We start from the raw sequence: 19,368 nt of genomic DNA on the forward strand, positions 1-19,368 counted from the left end.
ACGATGTCACAGGGGTGATGCTGGTGTCATAGAAATATAACCTAATATTGAGTGGATAGTATCAGAGCTGTGGATAGGATCAGAGCTGTGGATAGGATCAGAGCTGTGGATAGGGTGGTGGGTGGATAGGATCAAAGCTGTGGAATAGAATCAGAGCTGTGGACAAAGTGGTGAGTGGATAGGATCAGAGCTGTGGATAGGATCAGAGCTGTGGACCGGGTGGTGAGTGGATAGGATCAGAGCTGTGGATAGGATCAGAGCTGTGGGTAGGATCGATCAGAGCTGTGGACAGGGTGGTGAGTGGATAGGATCAGAGCTGTGGATAGGGTGGTGAGTGGATAGGATCAGAGCTGTGGACAGGGTGGTGAGTGGATAGGATCAGACCTGTGGACAGGGTGGTGAGTGGATATGATCATTGCTGTGGATAGGGTGGTGAGTGGATATGATCAGAGCTGTGGACAGGATCAGAGCTGTGAATAGGATCAGAGTTGTGGACAGGGTGGTGAGGGGATAGGATCAGAGCTGAGGATAGGATCAGAGTTGTGGACAGGGTGGTGAGGGGATAGGATCAGAGCTGAGGATAGGATCAGAGCTGTGGACAGGGTGGTGAGTGGATAGGATCAGAGCTGTGGACAGGGTGGTGAGTTGGTAGGATCAGAGCTGTGGACAGGGTGGTGAGTGGATAGGATCAGAGCTGTGGACAGGGTGGTGAGTGGATAGGATCATAGCTGTGGACAGGGTGGTGAGTGGATAGGATCAGAGCTGTGGATAGGATCAGAGCTGTGGACAGGGTGACGTTTGATGAAGGGATCATGATGGTAATGATATTATGGGATTGATGTAAGATCTTGGTGAACGTACAAGCTGATATGGTGTTACACTCTTTTAAAAGTTTGTCAAGGATCACAGAGAACTGGTGATTTGTTCAGACAAAATGTCTAAAATCGATAAATGGATGACTATTATATCAGTATGTATGTTTACTTTAGAGTGTGTGTGTGTGTGTGTGTGTGTGTGTGTGTGTGTGTGTGTGTGTGTGTGTGTGTATCTCTGTAAGGTTACATACGAGCTGGCTCTGAATGAACGCCTCTCTGAGGAAGATGCAGGCGGGGCCCACGATGTTGTGTAGAACGGTGCAGTTCTGGACCACAGCACACAACGGCTCCTCAAACACTCTTCTCCTTTCATCTTCCTCCTCTTCTTCCTCCAGGGCCCCCACACCCCCCGGCATTGCCGCCGCAGCCAATGGGGCTCCGCTCCCCTCCGAGGGCAATACCCCCTTAGGGAGGGGAACCAATCAGATTGATTAACCAACCACATGCCAACCAATCAGAATGATCAGAAAAAGTGTGTTCAGCCAATAAAAATGGCAGGTGAGTGAAGCAGTTGTTCAGCCCTGTTCCTTATTGTTCTAAGACACACTAGGCTGTAGACCAGATCACTAAAGTAGCAATGCTTCCTGGTTTCAGTCGTTCCTAGCAGCGTGTATGAACCAATATTCTGTACAGTCAACTCAGTGTCGTCAATGCTAATAAACATTTAAAAAATGATATTTCTGATTCAGCTAACAGTCAATGTTCAAGAAACAATGTAGATTTTTTTGAAGTCATGCACATTGCAAGTCTTAGAAAGGTAACTTTCACACCGCCTACAGTAAAAAAAGAAAACATCAGTCTGTCTCTCTCACATCTATAGAATCAATAGATCTCCAATACTAAATACCCATATAATCTAAACGACAGTAAATAATTGAGGAATAATCCCTTACCTTCCTCATTTTGCTTCTCTTATTTCCCATCAGCTTTTCTTTCTCTCTGAGTCCTCCTCTCCTCCCCCTCTCTTTCCCTCTGTCCCGTGCCCCGTCCCTCTCCTCTCTCCCTCCCTCTCTCCAGTTAGCTATTACATAAACTCTCCAGCCAAAGTCCCGGCCCAAACCTAAAGTTCTAATCTATCCCAGAATTGAGCTCTTCAGCCACCAATAGAACACTACTGATGTTGATGATAATCAAGATAATAATCCAGCCAATGAGGTCCTCCTAACTGCTGAATCAATGATTCGATTGGTCTATTGAGAGACTAGGTTGCCATGCGGTCGCCATGTGTCTCTGGTCAACGCTCCTTGAATTGGTGGGAACCCTCACACATGGTGCTACCGGCAGGATAAATTAGGAGAGCAAGGTGATTCTATAGTCGGTTTATTTCTCTCTCTCTCTCTCGCCCTCTCTCTCTCTCTCTCTCTCTCTCTCTCTCTCTCTCTCTCTCTCTCTCTTTCACTCCATTTATGTTCCCTTGATTACCCTCAATTTAGTCAATATCAGCCCTTTATCGTTCTTTTCCTCACTCACTCACTCACTCTGCAAATCACCAGTTTGACAGAATTGAGAGGGAGGGGGGGGGAATTAGAGGGGAAACGGGATGCCTTTTTAATCCTCAACATTTCAGATTAAAGGAATAGAGCGATGGGACTAGTAGAAAATGAGGGATGGAGAGGAGGAGATGCCAGAAAGAGGAAATGGAGGGATAGAGAGGAGATGTCAGAAAGAGGAAAGGGAGGGATAGAGAGGAGATGTCAGAAAGAGGAAAGGGAGGGATAGAGAGGAGATGCCAGAAAGAGGAAAGGGAGGGATAGAGAGGAGATGCCAGAAAGAGGAAAGGGAGGGATAGAGAGGAGGAGATGTCAGAAAGAGGAAAGGGAGGGATAGAGAAGAGATGTCAGAAAGAGGAAAGGGAGGGATAGAGAGGAGATGCCAGAAAGAGGAAAGGGAGGGATAGAGAGGAGATGTCAGAAAGAGGAAAGGGAGGGATAGAGAGGAGATGTCAGAAAGAGGAAAGGGAGGGATAGAGAGGAGATGTCAGAAAGAGGAAAGGGAGTAATAGAGAGGAGATGTCAGAAAGAGGAAAGGGAGGGTTAGAGAGGAGGAGATGCCAGAAAGAGGAAAGGGAGGGATAGAGAGGAGGAGATGCCAGAAAGAGGAAAGGGAGGGATAGAGAGGAGGAGATGCCAGAAAGAGGAAAGGGAGGGATAGAGAGGAGGAGATGCCAGAAAAAGGAAAGGGAGGGTTAGAGAGGAGGAGATGCCAGAAAGAGGAAAGGGAGGGATAGAGAGGAGGAGATGTCAGAAAGAGGAAAGGGAGGGATAGAGAGGAGATGTCAGAAAGAGGAAAGGGAGCGATAGAGAGGAGATGTCAGAAAGAGGAAAGGGAGGGATAGAGAGGAGATGCCAGAAAGAGGAAAGGGAGGGTTAGAGAGGAGGAGATGCCAGAAAGAGGAAAGGGAGGGATAGAGAGGAGGAGATGCCAGAAAGAGGAAAGGGAGGGTTAGAGAGGAGGAGATGTCAGAAAGAGGAAAGGGAGCGATAGAGAGGAGATGTCAGAAAGAGGAAAGGGAGATCACAAGGTCCAGGTATAGTAGAACAAAATAAATGTCGACGATTATCTTTTATTGACTCATTGATGCAAGTGGGTTTGGTCCATTTCCTGCTCATAGTTGTGACGTCAAATGGAGGCAAGGGTTTTTACGGTAAGGGTTTTTACGGTAAGGGTTTTTACGGTAAGGGTTATTGTGGTAGTAGCTTATTCCCGGGGGACGAATTTTGTTGTTTTAAATCATGTGAACACCATTATTGAAAGTGTGGTTTGGTGGTAACATGTATGTTTATGACCTGAATGTGTTTGTGTTCCATTTTCATACCGTCATTGAAGTTGATTGTCAATTAGGTAATTAGTAGGGTTTGCGATGCATTCTGGGTAATGGGTATTGCTACAAGAAGCAAGCCATTGTTTGAGAGAGACAGGCAAGACAGACATATAACAGGGTGGCATGCTGCTGGCTTTACAGGAAATGAAGCCCTGGTGGTCTTCTGTTAGAGTTTTATGTTAATCATGTCAGTTTATTAGACCTGCCTTTCTGTTCATCGTCCTATTTGATTTTGTAAGTAATTGTACAGTTCCCCGGCTCATTTATCCTCACTTAGCAAATAAAAAGCCTCACAATGGCAAGATAAAGCACATCTTCCTCCTATGCCTCCTCACTGTTAAAATCTAACCTCATGGTCAACCTTACACCTCATTTTGCCTCCTCACTGTTAAAATCTAACCTCATGGTCAATCTCACATCTCATTTTGCCTCCTAACTGTTAAAATCTAACCTCATGGTCAACCTCACACCTCATTTTGCCTCCTCACTGTTAAAATCTAACCTCATGGTCAATCTCACATCTAATTTTGCCTCCTCACTGTTAAAATCTAACCTCATGGTCAATCTCACATCTCATGTTGCCTCCTAACTGTTAAAATCTAACCTCATGGTCAACCTCACACCTCATTTTGCCTCCTCACTGTTAAAATCTAACCTCATGGTCAATCTCACATCTCATTTTGCCTCCTAACTGTTCAAATCTAACCTCACGGTCAACCTCACACCTCATTTTTATTCTATCCATTCTATTTCTATATTCTCCTCTTGCAGATGTTTTGGGTTCTTGGCCAGCTGTTCTTTCTGTGTGGATCTACCCAGCAGGACTTGGGTTCCAACAGAAGATAAAGGCATTGCTTGGATTTAAACAGCCAGCGTAGTAATACAGTTTAAATACTGCTTAAAGCAGGGGTTACATGAGACTCCTGCTTTAGAACATTTAGAATGCAATATCAAGGAACGTTTAGAATGTCTAGGAACATTTAGAATGTCTAGGAACATTTAGAATGTCTAGGAACAGTTAGAATGTCTAGGAACAGTTAGAATGTCTAGGAACAGTTCGAATGTCTAGGAACATTTAGAATGTCTAGGAATAGTTAGAATGTCTAGGAACAGTTAGAATGTCTAGGAACAGTTAGAATGTCTAGGAACATTTAGAATGTCTAGGAACAGTTAGAATGTCTAGGAACAGTTCGAATGTCTAGGAACATTTAGAATGTCTATGAATAGTTAGAATGGCTAGGAACAGTTAGAATGTCTAGGAACAGTTAGAATGTCTAGGAACAGTTAGAATGTCTAGGAACAGTTAGAATGTCTAGGAACAGTTAGAATGTCTAGGAACATTTAGAATGTCTAGGAACAGTTAGAATGTCTAGGAACAGTTAGAATGTCTAGGAACAGTTCGAATGTCTAGGAACATTTAGAATGTCTAGGAATAGTTAGAATGTCTAGGAACAGTTAGAATGTCTAGGAACAGTTAGAATGTCTAGGAACATTTAGAATGTCTAGGAACAGTTAGAATGTCTAGGAACAGTTCGAATGTCTAGGAACATTTAGAATGTCTAGGAATAGTTAGAATGTCTAGGAACAGTTAGAATGTCTAGGAACAGTTAGAATGTCTAGGAACAGTTAGAATGTCTAGGAACAGTTAGAATGTCTAGGAACAGTTAGAATGTCTAGGAACAGTTAGAATGTCTAGGAACAGTTAGAATGTCTAGGAACAGTTAGAATGTCTAGGAACAGTTAGAATGTCTAGGAACATTTAGAATGTTTAGGAACCGTTAGAATGTCTAGGAACAGTTAGAATGTCTAGCAACAGTTAGAATGTCTAGGAACATTTAGAATGTTAAGGAACCGTTAGAATGCCTAGGAACAGTTAGAATGTCTAGGAATAGTTAGAATGTCTAGGAACAGTTAGAATGTCAAGCAACAGTTAGAAGCCAACATTGTCTCGTTTTGCCGTGGATGATTGGGAAGAAGATTCTGGCACAAATGAGACAGATGGTATCAGCATTATGAGAAATGGATGAAGAATATGAGGGTGAAAATGTCACAGTGAATTATGATGTAATAGTTGTATTATGAAAAACGATTATGTACTTCATATCTTCATGATCAAATAAGCCCTGAAATTGCTGCTGGAATATGTTCAAGTTGTACATTATGATCATTTGAGAAATTGTCAATTTTTTTCCTCCTAAATGTAATTTGCGTAAGTGTGAGTTTGTGCTGAAAGTGTTTGTGTGTGTGTTTGCTCCACCAGCAGTGTGGTGACTACAGTAGAGAGTAGCTGTGTGTCCAGGCCATTAGAGTAGAGCTGGGCACCACAGCACTAATACCTATTGTCATATTGGAAGGGCAATCACACACACTCCTCCCTCTGTATCTCTCTGTCTTGTTCTATTGCTCTTCGTATCACCCCCTCTCTCTTTCTTCTCTCTCTCTCTCTCTCTCTCTCTCTCTTTCTCTCTCTCTCTCTCTCTCTCTCTCTCTCTGCCTCTATCACTCCCTGTCTCCCTCTGTATCTCTCTCTCTCGTTCTATCGCTCTTTGTATCACCCCCTCTCTCTTTCTTCTCTCTCACCCCCTTGTCACTTCTCTCTCCCTCTATCACTCCCTCTGTCTCCCTCTCTCTCTTTCTGCCTCTCTCTCCCTTCCTGTATTCTGTATCTCCATATTTTGATAGAGCTCCCTCCCTCCCTCTCCCCCTCTCTGTATCAATCTATAGCAAACTGCAATGGAACGTCCCAACACTAACTACAGCACCAAGCCCAGTTTTGCATGAGAGGCTGCAGTACTCAATCTAGACGACTAGAGGCAGTCATTCTAGAGAATCCTCACTAGATGGCAGTCTAACACAATCAGAAGATCAATGGTCACCGTCTGACTCTCCGGTTGAGGACCACTGAGTGTGCAGGCTTGGGTTCCAACTAGGCCAGCTCTGTCAGATCATAGTGAATGCTGTTGAGCAATTTATATACATGTCTTCCTCCGGTTGACCCATTCTTAGGGTAGCCTACCTGAAATAAAGATGGTACTTTTTTTTGTATTATGAGGATGGTTGCACTAATCAAATCAAATCAAATTAAATTTTATTTGTCACATACAGATGGTTAGCAGATGTTAATGCGAGTGTAGCGAAATGCTTGTGCTTCTAGTTCCGACAATGCAGTAATAACCAACAAGTAATCTAACTAACAATTCCAAAACTACTGTCTTGTACACAGTGTAAGGGGATAAAGAATATGTACATAAGGATATATGAATGAGTGATGGTACAGAGCAGCATAGGCAAGATACAGTAGATGGTATCGAGTACAGTATATACATATGAGATGAGTATGTAAACAAAGTGGCACTAGTTCAGGACCTTTTGAGAATTGTAACTTTTTGGTCTCAAAAACACTTTAGATCAGATTTAATTGTAACATTGTGTCATAAAGAGCCACAGGAGGCTGGTGGCACCTTAATTAGGGAGGATGATCACGTGGTAATGGCTGGAGAGGAATAAGTGTAAAGGCATCAACATCATCCAACACATGGTTTCCTGCCTTTATCATGAGCCGTCCTCCCCACAGCAGCCTCCACTGTAAAGAGGTTAACTAAAAACATGACTAGAGTAAGTGTCAAATAAAATAACAGGGTTGACTGTAACAGGGTTGACTGTAACAGGGTTGACTGTAACAGGGTTGACCGTAACAGGGTTGACCGTAACAGGGTTGACCGTAACAGGGTTGACCGTAACAGGGTTGACCGTGACAGGGTTGACTGTAACAGGGTTGACTGTAACAGGGTTGACCGTAACAGGGTTGACCGTAACAGGGTTGACCGTACCAGGGTTGACTGTAACAGGGTTGACTGTAACAGGGTTGACTGTAACAGGGTTGACCGTAACAGGGTTGACTGTAACAGGGTTGACCGTAACAGGGTTGACCGTAACAGGGTTGACCGTAACAGGGTTGACTGTAACAGGGTTGACTGGAACAGGGTTGACTGGAACAGGGTTGACCGTAACAGGGTTGACCGTAACAGTATTGACCGTAACAGGGTTGACCGTAACAGGGTTGACCGTAACAGGGTTGACCGTAACAGTATTGACCGTAACAGGGTTGACTGTAACAGGGTTGACCGTAACAGGGTTGACCGTAAACAGGGTTGACTGTAACAGGGTTGACTGTAACAGGGTTGACTGGAACAGGGTTGACTGGAACAGGGTTGACTGTAACAGGGTTGACCGTAACAGGGTTGACTGTAACAGGGTTGACCGTAACAGGGTTGACCGTAACAGGGTTGACCGTAACAGGGTTGACCGTAACAGGGTTAACTGTAACAGGGTTGACTGGAACAGGGTTGACTGGAACAGGGTTGACCGTAACAGGGTTGACCGTAACAGTATTGACCGTAACAGGGTTGACTGTAACAGGGTTGACCGTAACAGGGTTGACCGTAACAGTATTGACCGTAACAGGGTTGACTGTAACAGGGTTGACCGTAACAGGGTTGACCGTAAACAGGGTTGACTGTAACAGGGTTGACTGTAACAGGGTTGACTGGAACAGGGTTGACTGGAACAGGGTTGACTGTAACAGGGTTGACCGTAACAGGGTTGACCGTAACAGGGTTGACCGTAACAGGGTTGACCGTAACAGGGTTGACCGTAACAGGGTTGACCGTAACAGGGTTAACTGTAACAGGGTTGACTGGAACAGGGTTGACTGGAACAGGGTTGACCGTAACAGGGTTGACCGTAACAGTATTGACCGTAACAGGGTTGACTGTAACAGGGTTGACCGTAACAGGGTTGACCGTAACAGTATTGACCGTAACAGGGTTGACTGTAACAGGGTTGACCGTAACAGGGTTGACCGTAAACAGGGTTGACTGTAACAGGGTTGACTGTAACAGGGTTGACTGGAACAGGGTTGACTGGAACAGGGTTGACTGTAACAGGGTTGACCGTAACAGGGTTGACTGTAACAGGGTTGACCGTAACAGGGTTGACCGTAACAGGGTTGACCGTAACAGGGTTGACCGTAACAGGGTTAACTGTAACAGGGTTGACTGGAACAGGGTTGACTGGAACAGGGTTGACCGTAACAGGGTTGACCGTAACAGTATTGACCGTAACAGGGTTGACTGTAACAGGGTTGACCGTAACAGGGTTGACCGTAACAGTATTGACCGTAACAGGGTTGACTGTAACAGGGTTGACCGTAACAGGGTTGACCGTAAACAGGGTTGACCGTTACAGGGTTGACGATTTCGTCTGCCTTAAATCTCCTAGTGACAGGAGGAATGGAAACGTGTTGTGTGCAACAGGGAGTGACAACTGAACCCAATATGTGTCTCTTCTTTATTAAATTGTTCAAGCCTTCCTCTCTATCTAATGGGTTACAGGTGGACACTCCACCAAACAACACACCAGAAAATGACCAGGAAGGGTAGAACCAGCTCGCCTGCTTTACCACGATCGTTTCTGGTTTCTTTTGAAAAAAAAGAGAATAGTTTCACCGTATTAAAAGGAGAGTTCAGTTCACGTAGACGGTGTTGATTTTAAAATGAGAAACAGATGTAAATGAATCACTAATCACATCAAATAAATAATCATATTCAGAAGTTACTTTCTCAAAGCAACAAATAAATAGGGCTTTACAATGATGTTGAAAACTTGGAGAAACGTCAGGGTTCGGTGGGTTAAAATCTTCCTAGAGGTCACAGAGGTGCACGGAGCAAGTCTGTATTCGTAGAAAAAAATCTGATTTATTGAATTCTCCATGTGGTCTGTGTTAAAGTGCACTTCAATTAATATAACAAGATTTTAAAATTCAATATTGGTGCATCATTTCTACTTAAAATATGAAAGGGAGACGAAAGGCAACGTGGAACGACCCCTGAATGACCATGTCTGATAACTGAAGGGCTTCATACAGAACAGGGAAAGAAAGTCCACATTCAGCAAACAGCACTTCACATGTAAAACCATAGTCCTCTGACTCCTCGGTGTGATGTCATGTTGTGTCCACAGCTGAGGAATAAACCTACAGTCATGTAACAACCATAGTCCTCTGACTCCTCGGTGTGATGTCATGTTGTGTCCACAGCTGAGGAATAAACCTAGAGTCAAGTAACAACACATGTAACCCCGGATCAAACAGCAGAGGAAATGTGATTGTCTCCTCTTTTCAACGGCATTAAACACAACAGATCTCTTAGGTTGTATCCCAAAAGGCATCCCTATTCCCTATATAGTGCACTACTTTTAACCAGGGCCCAATAGTCGTCCACTATGTAGGGAATAGGGTGCCAGTTTGGGACGCAGGCTTAAACATAGTAGGATGACAGGAGAGAGGGAAGAAACACTTTTTAATAACAATCTCATGTCACAGAGTCAACAACTTTATGATGGTGTTCAGAAGACAGGCCATCCTGACCCTGGTTTAACCTGGACTCTGGATCACAATGCTCTGGAAAGGCACAGAGGCGTGCGTGTGTGTGTGTGTGTGTGTGTGTGTGTGTGTGTGTGTGTGTGTGTGTGTGTGTGTGTGTGTGTGTGTGTGTGTGTGTGTGTGTTTGAGAGAGAGAGAGAGAGAGAGACAGAGAGCTTGGGTCTGTGTGTGTGTGTGCTTGCGTAACTACGTGTGTGTGTTCTTACGTGTGTGAGCCTGCGTCTGTCTGCGTGTGTGACTGCTTCCTGACCCTTTCCTCTGAGCCTCTTGAAGGTTGAGCGGAACTTTAATCAAGTTAAATGCAATAGTCTGCTGTGTTGTGTGTGTTTCATCTGTTGTAACATCTAGTCATCATCTGTCTAGTCCTACTGACTCACGCAACACTGATTCATTCACTAGTTCATCTGTCTCATGGGTTTTCCATCAAAAGACACATTTGTATATTTTCCACTGCAAGATACATCTCCCCGATCTTTCCTCCTCTCCTCTCTTTCCTCCTTTCTCTCTCTCCTCCTCTTCTCTCCCCTCCCTCCTTCTCTCCTCTCTCTCCTCCTCTCCTCTCTCCTCTCTCTCCTCCTCTCCTCTCTCCCCTCTCTCCTTCTCTCCCCTCTTTCCTCCTCTCCTCTCTCTCCTACCTCTCCTCTCTCCCCTCTCCTTCTCTCCTCTCTCTCCTCCCTTTCCTCTATCTCCTCCTCTCCACTCTCTCCTCCTCTCCTTCGTTTCCTCTGTTCCTCTCCTCCTCTCCTCTCTCTCCTCTTCTCCTTCGTTTCCTCTCTCTCCTCCTCTCCTTGGTTTCCTCTCTTCCTCTCCTCTCTCTCATCCTCTCCTTCCTTTCCTCTCTCTCCTCCTCTCCTCTCTCTCATCTCTCCTCTTCTCCTTCCTTTCTTCCTCTCCTTTGTTTCCTCTCTCTCCTCCTCTCCTCACTCTCCTCTCTCTCCTCCTTGGTTTCCTCTCCTCCTCTCCTCCTTGGTTTTCTCTCCTCCTCTCCCCTCTCTTCCTCTCCTTCCTTTTCCCTCTCTCCTTCTTTCCTCTCTCCTCCTCTTCACTCTCTCCTCCTCTCCTCTATCTCCTCCTTTCCTTCCTCTCCTCTCTCTTCTACCTCTCCTCATCTCCTTCCTTTCCTCTCCTCCTCTCCTCTCTCTCCTCCTCTCCTTGCTCTCCTCTCTCTCCTCCTCTCCTACCTCTCCCCTCTCTCTAGTACACATATCCAGGCATCAGATATCTCAGAATGAACTGTGAAACAAACAAACACTCACACACATATTATAGTTCTACACTACATCAACCATTGAGGCCAACAGCAGCAGCATGTCGTTGCTTGTTCATTTGGAAGTTGACAGGTTTTAGATTGTCATCACAGAAGATACCATCATTATATATATATTGTGTTGGTTCTTGTATATGTAGTAGGTACATGCATGTATAGCTTTGTACACTCTGGGCAGGTTTGATCAATTAGCTCAGTTGGTCAGGTGTGAAGCCTAGTTGGAACAAAACCCTGCAGTTCCTGCAGCACTCATGGTACAGGGTTACGTACCCCTGATCTAGTCTGTTACTTTAACAATGGTCCCTCTTTCTGTCTTTCTCTCTCTTCTTATCTCTTCTATCTCCGTCTCACTCGCTCTCTCTATGTCTATCTCTCACTCTCTATTTCTCTCTCTCTATTTCTCTCTCTCACTCTCACTCTCTCTCACTCTCTCTCACTGGATTGTTCCATATTTCCCATTGATACTCCCACGCTCTCCATAATTTCCTATAGACCTGTAGTGTGTAGTGTGATTGTGTTTTCTTCATCTACTGTATATGAGATTTGCGTTGTCTGGTATGTTCTAGAATGATTGGAATGGATTACAATAGGGCCACAATGACAGAAGGAGAGCGAGACCAGAGAGAAAGACAGTGGGCTAGAAAGACAGTGAGAGAGAGGGAGGGAGGGATAGAGAAATAGAAAGAGATAATCACTTATATTCTGTATGACAGCTGTCAAACGACTATGTCAGATCAGCTCAGCTTGTTTGAACTGTCTGTCTATATATACAGTGGGGAGAACAAGTATTTGATTCACTGTCGATTTTGCAGGTTTTCCTACTTACAGAGCATGTAGAGGTCTGTAATTTGTATCATAGGTACACTTCCACTGTGAGAGACAGAATCTAAAACAGACTGTGGTCCCAGCTCTCTTCAGATCATTGACCAGGTCCTGCCGTGTAGTTCTGGGCTGATCCCTCACCTTCCTCATAAAATGCAAATGAATTACTTAAAAATCATACAATGTGATTTTCTGGATTTTTAGATTCCGTCTCTCACAGTTGAAGTGTACCTATGATAAAAATTACAGACCTCTAGATGCTTTGCAAGTAGTAAAACCTGCAAAATCGGCAGTGTATCAAATACTTGTTCTCCCCACTGTATATATCTATGATTTATCTTATTTTTACAGCACCTTCAGCACCCTTACTTCCCACAGCTATGGAAATTGGCCTTTACTACAGTAGTCCAGAGAAACAAATTAATTAACAGATTCATGAAAAGGCAAAACAAACAGTCCAAATATTAATCATAACGTTTTGAAGTGTCTGTCCTATATCTTTGAGACATAAGAAAGCTCAGGAAATACTGTGTATATTACTTTTTGCTAACCATGTGTATGTGACAAATACATTTGATTTGATTTGAACAATCAATCCTACTATCTATGCTGCTCTGCTACACTCTCTATAAACACAATACACTACTTCCTCTGTCTATAAACACTATACTGCTTCCTCTATCTATAAATAATACACTACTTCCTCTGTCTATAAACACTATACTGCTTCCTCTATCTATAAATAATACACTACTTCCTCTGTCTATAAACACTATACTGCTTCCTCTGCCTATAAACACTATACTGCTTCCTCTGTCTATAAACACTATACTGCTTCCTCTGTCTATTAACACTATACTGCTTCCTCTGTCTATAAACACTATACTGCTTCCTCTGTCTACAAACACTATACTGCTTCCTCTGTCTACAAACACTATACTGCTTCCTCTGTCTATTAACACTATACTGCTTCCTCTGTCTATAAACACTATACTGCTTCCTCTGTCTATAAACACTATACTGCTTCCTCTGTCTACAAACACTATACTGCTTCCTCTGTCTATTAACACTATACTGCTTCCTCTGTCTATAAACACTATACTGCTTCCTCTGTCTACAAACACTATACTGCTTCCTCTGTCTATTAACACTATACTGCTTCCTCTGTCTATAAACACTATACTGCTTCCTCTGTCTATAAACACTATACTGCTTCCTCTGTCTATAAACACTATACTGCTTCCTCTGTCTATAAACACTATACTGCTTCCCATGTCTTTAAACACTATACTGCTTCCTCTGTCTATTAACACTATACTGCTTCCCATGTCTTTAAACACAATACTGCTTCCTCTGTCTATAAACACTATACTGCTTCCCATGTCTATAAACACTATACTGCTTCCTCTGCCTATAAACACAATACTGCTTCCTCTGTCTATAAACACTATACTGCTTCCCATGCCTATAAACACAATACTGCTTCCTCTGTCTATAAACACTATACTGCTTCCCATGCCTATAAACACTATACTGCTTCCTCTGTCTATAAACACTATACTGCTTCCTCTGCCTATAAACACTATACTGCTTCCTCTGTCTATAAACACTATACTGCTTCCCATGTCTATAAACACTATACTGCTTCTTCTGCCTATAAACACAATACTGCTTCCTCTGTCTATAAACACTATACTGCTTCCTCTGTCTATAAACACTATACTGCTTCCCATGTCTATAAACACTATAATGCTTTCTCTGCCTATAAACCCTAAGAACAGTGCTTACATAAGATAACTACACTTCCTTACGTAAGGTCAACCCTGGTGTCATAATCAGAATTGTTTTATTGCTGCAGCTTTTTCCCAATCTGGCAGTTGGGTGCGGGGAGCGTTTGATTAGGTCTGATTTAGCGGCATCCCAACTCTGGGGTGATTACTTTTGTCTGACTCACTATGCCCTGAGAACAAGAGGTCACTGATAGGATTAGATGATTAGAAATAGAATTAATGGAACGGTCGTATCATTGACTTCAATGAGGATGCCTGTTCTATTCATAATTTTTCAATGCATTTAATCCTGCAGAAAAACTTGGCCCAGGGAACAATGGGTCAGGAACACTGACATTCATTCTCTCTTCTCTTTCTCTTTATTTTCCCGTCTCTTTATTGCTCTCCTCCCTCTCTTTTCATTCACTCTCTCTGTCGCTCTCTCTCTCTCTCTCTCTCTCTCTCTCTCTCTCTGTCTCTCACTCTCTCTCTCTCTCCTCTCTCTCTCTGTCGCTCTCTCTCTCTCTCTCTCTCTCTCTCTCTCTCTCTCTCTCTCCTCTCTCCTCTCTCTCCTACCTCTCTTTTCATTCACTCTCTCTCTCTCTCTCTCCTCTCTCTCTCTCTGTCTCTCTCTCTCTCACTCCTCTCTCTCTCTCTCTCTCTCACTCCTCTCGCTCTTCTCTCTCTTCTCTCTTTCTCCTCTCTCTCTCTTTTCCTCACTCTCTCCACTCTCTCTCTCTCTCTCTCTCTCTCTCACTCCTCTCTCTCTCACTCCTCTCTCTCTCTCTTCTCTCCTTTCCTCTCTCTCTTCTCTCTTCTCTCTCCTCTCTCTTCTCTCTCCTCTCTCTCTCTCTCTTTTCCTCTCTCTCTCCTCTCTTCTCTCTCTCTGTAGCTCTCATTCTCTTGTACTATGTCTCTGGTCTTGGTGAAGGTACTCCACATCTGAGAACTAAACCCAGGAAAAGTGTTTGAACAGACTAAACAATTGTTATTTGTGTGTGAGTGTCTTCTCTCATTTAATATTATCACAGAAGAGTGCTCCAACTACTTTTCTATACAACCACATGAAACCAGACTGGAATAAGTCACAAGTAAAGAAACCCAAAGTTACAGAGACAGACCAACAGTAAAGATGTCACAGACGTATAAGGACTCTCACAAGTCAAGTGACCTACAACTAAATGCCTTGACAAGTACTCTGCCAGGCTAGCACTCCCTCAGGTAGACTCCAACAGGTAAGGATTCCCCCAGGTAAAGACTCCACCAAGTAAGAACTCCCCCAAGTAAGGACGCTCGCAGGTAAGGAGGTCTGTAGGTAAGGACTCCCCAAGGTAAGGACTTCCTCAGGCAATGCCATCTGTAGGTAAGGACTCCCCCAGGTAAGGACTCTCCCAGGAAAAGACTCCCCTAGGTAAGGACTTCCCCAGGTAAGGACTCCCCAAGGTAAGGACTCCCCCAGGTAAGGACTCCCCCAGGCAAGGACTCCCCAAGGCAAGGACTCCCCCAGGTAAGGACTCCCCCAGGTAAGGACTTCCTCAGGTAAGGACTCCCCCAGATAAGGATTCCCCCAGGTAAAGACTCCCCCTCAGGTAAGGACGTCTGTAGGTAAGGACTCCCCCAGGTAAGGACTCCCCCAGGTAAGGACTCCTCCAGGAAAATACTTCTCCAGGTAAGGACTCTCCCAGGTAAGGACTCCCCCAGGTACAGATTCCCCCAAATAAAGACTCCCCCAGGTACAGATTCCCCCAGATAAAGACTCCCCAAGGTAAGGATTCCCCCAGGTAAAGACTCCCCCAGGTAAGGATTCCCCCAGGTAAAGACTCCCCCAGGTAAGGACTCCCTCGGGTAAAGACTCCCCCAGGTATGGACTCCCTCGGGTAAAGACTCCCCCAGGTAATGATTCCCCCAGGTAAAGACTCCCCCAAGTAAGAACTCCCCCAGGTAAAGTCTCCCCAGGTAAGAACTCCCCCAAGTAAGGACTCTCGCAGGTAAGGAGGACTGTAGGTAAGGACTCCCCAAGGTAAGGACTCCCCCAGGTAAGGACTTCCTCAGGGAATGCCATCTGTAGGTAAGGACTCCCCCAGGTAAGGACTCTCCCAGGAAAAGACTCCCCCAGGTAAGGAATTCCCCAGGTAAGGACTCTCCCAGGTAAGGACTCCCACAGGTAAGGACTCCCCCAGTTAAGGACTTCCCCATGTAAGGACTCTCCCAGGTAAGGATTTACTCAGGTAAGGACTCCCCCAGGTAAGGATTCCCCCAGGCAAGGACTCCCCCAGGTAAGGACTTCCTCAGGTAAGGACTCCCCCAGGTAAGGACTCCCTCGGGTAAGGACTCCCCAAGTAAAGACTCCCCCAGGTAAAGACTTCCCCAGGTAAGGACTCCACCAGGTAAGGACTCCCCCAGGTAAGGACTCCCCCAGGTATGGACTCCCCAGGTAAAGACTCCCCCAGGTAAGGACTTCCTCGGGTAAGCACTCCCCAGGTAAAGACTCCCCCAGGTAAGGACTTCCCCAGGTAAGGACTCCCCCAGGTAAGGACGTCCCCAGGTAAAGACTCCCTCAGGTAAGGACTTCCCCAGGTAAGGACTTCCCCAGGTAAAGAGATCCCCAGGTAAAGACTCGAACAGGAAAGGACTTCCCCAGGTAAGGACTTCCCCAGGTAAGGACTCCCCCAGGTAAGGACTTCCCCAGGTAAGGACTCCCCCAGGTAAGGACTTCCCCAGGTAAAGACTCCCCCAGGTAAGGACTCACCCAGGTAAGGACTTCCCCAGGTAAAGACTTCCCCAGGTAAAGACTCTAACAGGATAGGACTTTCTCAGGTAAGTACTCCCCCAGGTAAGGACTCCCACCGGTAAAGACTCTAACAGTTGAGTCGCTCCACCTGTCCCAGTATTATACCTGTCCGAAGACGGAGGCGATGATGGGTTTGAGCCTCCTCCTCTCGGGGGTCTTGAGCCCCCAGGTCTCCTCTGGTGCCTCTGTAGCGGTGGACAGACTTCTGGTCTTAGTCTTCTTAGAAGGCCTCTTTATGCTGCAGGAGCTCCATCTCCTCAACTTCTCTATCTTCTTCTTGATGGAGCCCTGACAGACAGACAGAGACGTATGTGAATCAGGATACAGTGTATGTCCTAGGTAAAGATGCTCAGATGGGGAGATAAAGAGATGGTTAGGATACAGTGTATGTCCTAGGTAAAGATGCTCAGATGGGGAGATAAAGAGATGGTTAGGATACAGTGTATGTCCTAGGTAAAGACGCTCAGACTGAGATGTTAGAATATACAGATGTGCTACCTTAATTTGATCATTCTGTTGTCCCAGATAATTTTCCTGCTCAGCAAAATGCAAATTGTACTGTATTCAAGGTTTTCAGAGGCTTCTAAAGTTTGTAATTTCCACTGAAATGTATCAATCCCTACACATGTCCATTAACTAATACATTTCCTGTTGCTGCAGGATTGGTTTTCTGCTGTGAGAAGCAGGGTCAAATTAAGATAGCACATCTGTCCTGGAGAAAGAGACAAAGACAGACGAATGTTGACCTGTATGTGTCTTGGGTAAAGACACACAGACAGAGATGGAGATACGATCATGATACCTTATGATACAGGACCCAAACAGAGAGTTAACTGATGTTCTGATACAGGACCCAGACAGAGAGTTAACTGATGTTCTGATACAGGACCCAGACAGAGAGTTAATTGATGTTCTGATACAGGACCCAAACAGAGAGTTAACTGATGTTCTGATACAGGACCCAGACAGAGAGTTAACTGATGTTCTGATACAGGACCCAGACAGAGAGTTAACTGATGTTCTGATACAGGACCCAAACAGAGAGTTAACTGATGTTCTGATACAGCACACAGAGAGTTAACTGATGTTCTGATACAGGACCCAGACAGAGAGTTAACTGATGTTCTGATACAGCACATTGAGAGTTAACTGATGTTCTGATACAGCACACAGACAGAGAGTTAACTGATGTTCTGATACAGGACCCAAACAGAGAGTTAACTGATGTTCTGATACAGGACCCAAACAGAGAGTTAACTGATGTTCTGATACAGGACCCAAACAGAGTGTTAACTGATGTTCTGATACAGCACACAGAGAGTTAACTGATGTTCTGATACAGGACCCAGACAGAGAGTTAACTGATGTTCTGATACAGGACCCAGACAGAGAGTTAACTGATGTTCTGATACAGCACACAGAGAGTTAACTGATGTTCTTATACAGGACCCAGACAGATAGTTAACTGATGTTCTGATACAGGACCCAAACAGAGAGTTAACTGATGTTCTGATACAGGACCCAAACAGAGAGTTAACTGATGTTCTGATACAGGACCCAAACAGTGTTAACTGATGTTCTGATACAGCACACAGAGAGTTAACTGATGTTCTTATACAGGACCCAAACAGAGAGTTAACTGATGTTCTGAAACAGGACCCAGACAGAGAGTTAACTGATGTTCTGATACAGGACCCAAACAGAGAGTTAACTGATGTTCTGATACAGGACCCAGACAGAGAGTTAATTGATGTTCTGATACAGGACCCAAACAGAGAGTTAACTGATGTTCTGATACAGGACCCAGACAGAGAGTTAATTGATGTTCTGATACAGGACCCAAACAGAGAGTTAACTGATGTTCTGATACAGCACACAGAGAGTTAACTGATGTTCTTATACAGGACCCAGACAGATAGTTAACTGATGTTCTGATACAGGACCCAAACAGAGAGTTAACTGATGTTCTGATACAGGACCCAAACAGAGAGTTAACTGATGTTCTGATACAGGACCCAAACAGAGTGTTAACTGATGTTCTGATACAGGACCCAGACAGAGAGTTAACTGATGTTCTTATACAGGACCCAGACAGAGTGTTAACTGATGTTCTGATACAGCACACAGAGAGTTAACTGATGTTCTGATACAGGACCCAGACAGAGAGTTAACTGATGTTCTGATACAGGACCCAGACAGAGAGTTAACTGATGTTCTGATACAACACACAGAGAGTTAACTGATGTTCTTATACAGGACCCAGACAGATAGTTAACTGATGTTCTGATACAGGACCCAAACAGAGAGTTAACTGATGTTCTGATACAGGACCCAAACAGAGAGTTAACTGATGTTCTGATACAGGACCCAAACAGAGTGTTAACTGATGTTCTGATACAGCACACAGAGAGTTAACTGATGTTCTTATACAGGACCCAGACAGAGAGTTAACTGATGTTCTGAAACAGGACCCAGACAGAGAGTTAACTGATGTTCTGATACAGGACCCAAACAGAGAGTTAACTGATGTTCTGATACAGGACCCAGACAGAGAGTTAATTGATGTTCTGATACAGGACCC

General features: G+C 44.5%; 1 long non-coding RNA gene across 1 annotated transcript; it reads left to right on the forward strand.

Moving 5' to 3' along the window:
• The first annotated feature begins 1,073 nt into the window (after nucleotides 1–1,073).
• On the forward strand, nucleotides 1,074–5,378 carry LOC118941441. Its single transcript, XR_005037650.1, has 2 exons — nucleotides 1,074–1,373; nucleotides 4,468–5,378. It is a non-coding gene; the product is annotated as an uncharacterized LOC118941441 (long non-coding RNA).
• Nucleotides 5,379–19,368: the final 13,990 nt, after the last annotated feature.

The sequence above is a fragment of the Oncorhynchus mykiss genome, chromosome 19, assembly GCF_013265735.2.
Source record: "Oncorhynchus mykiss isolate Arlee chromosome 19, USDA_OmykA_1.1, whole genome shotgun sequence".
NCBI classification, from domain to species: domain Eukaryota; kingdom Metazoa; phylum Chordata; class Actinopteri; order Salmoniformes; family Salmonidae; genus Oncorhynchus; species Oncorhynchus mykiss.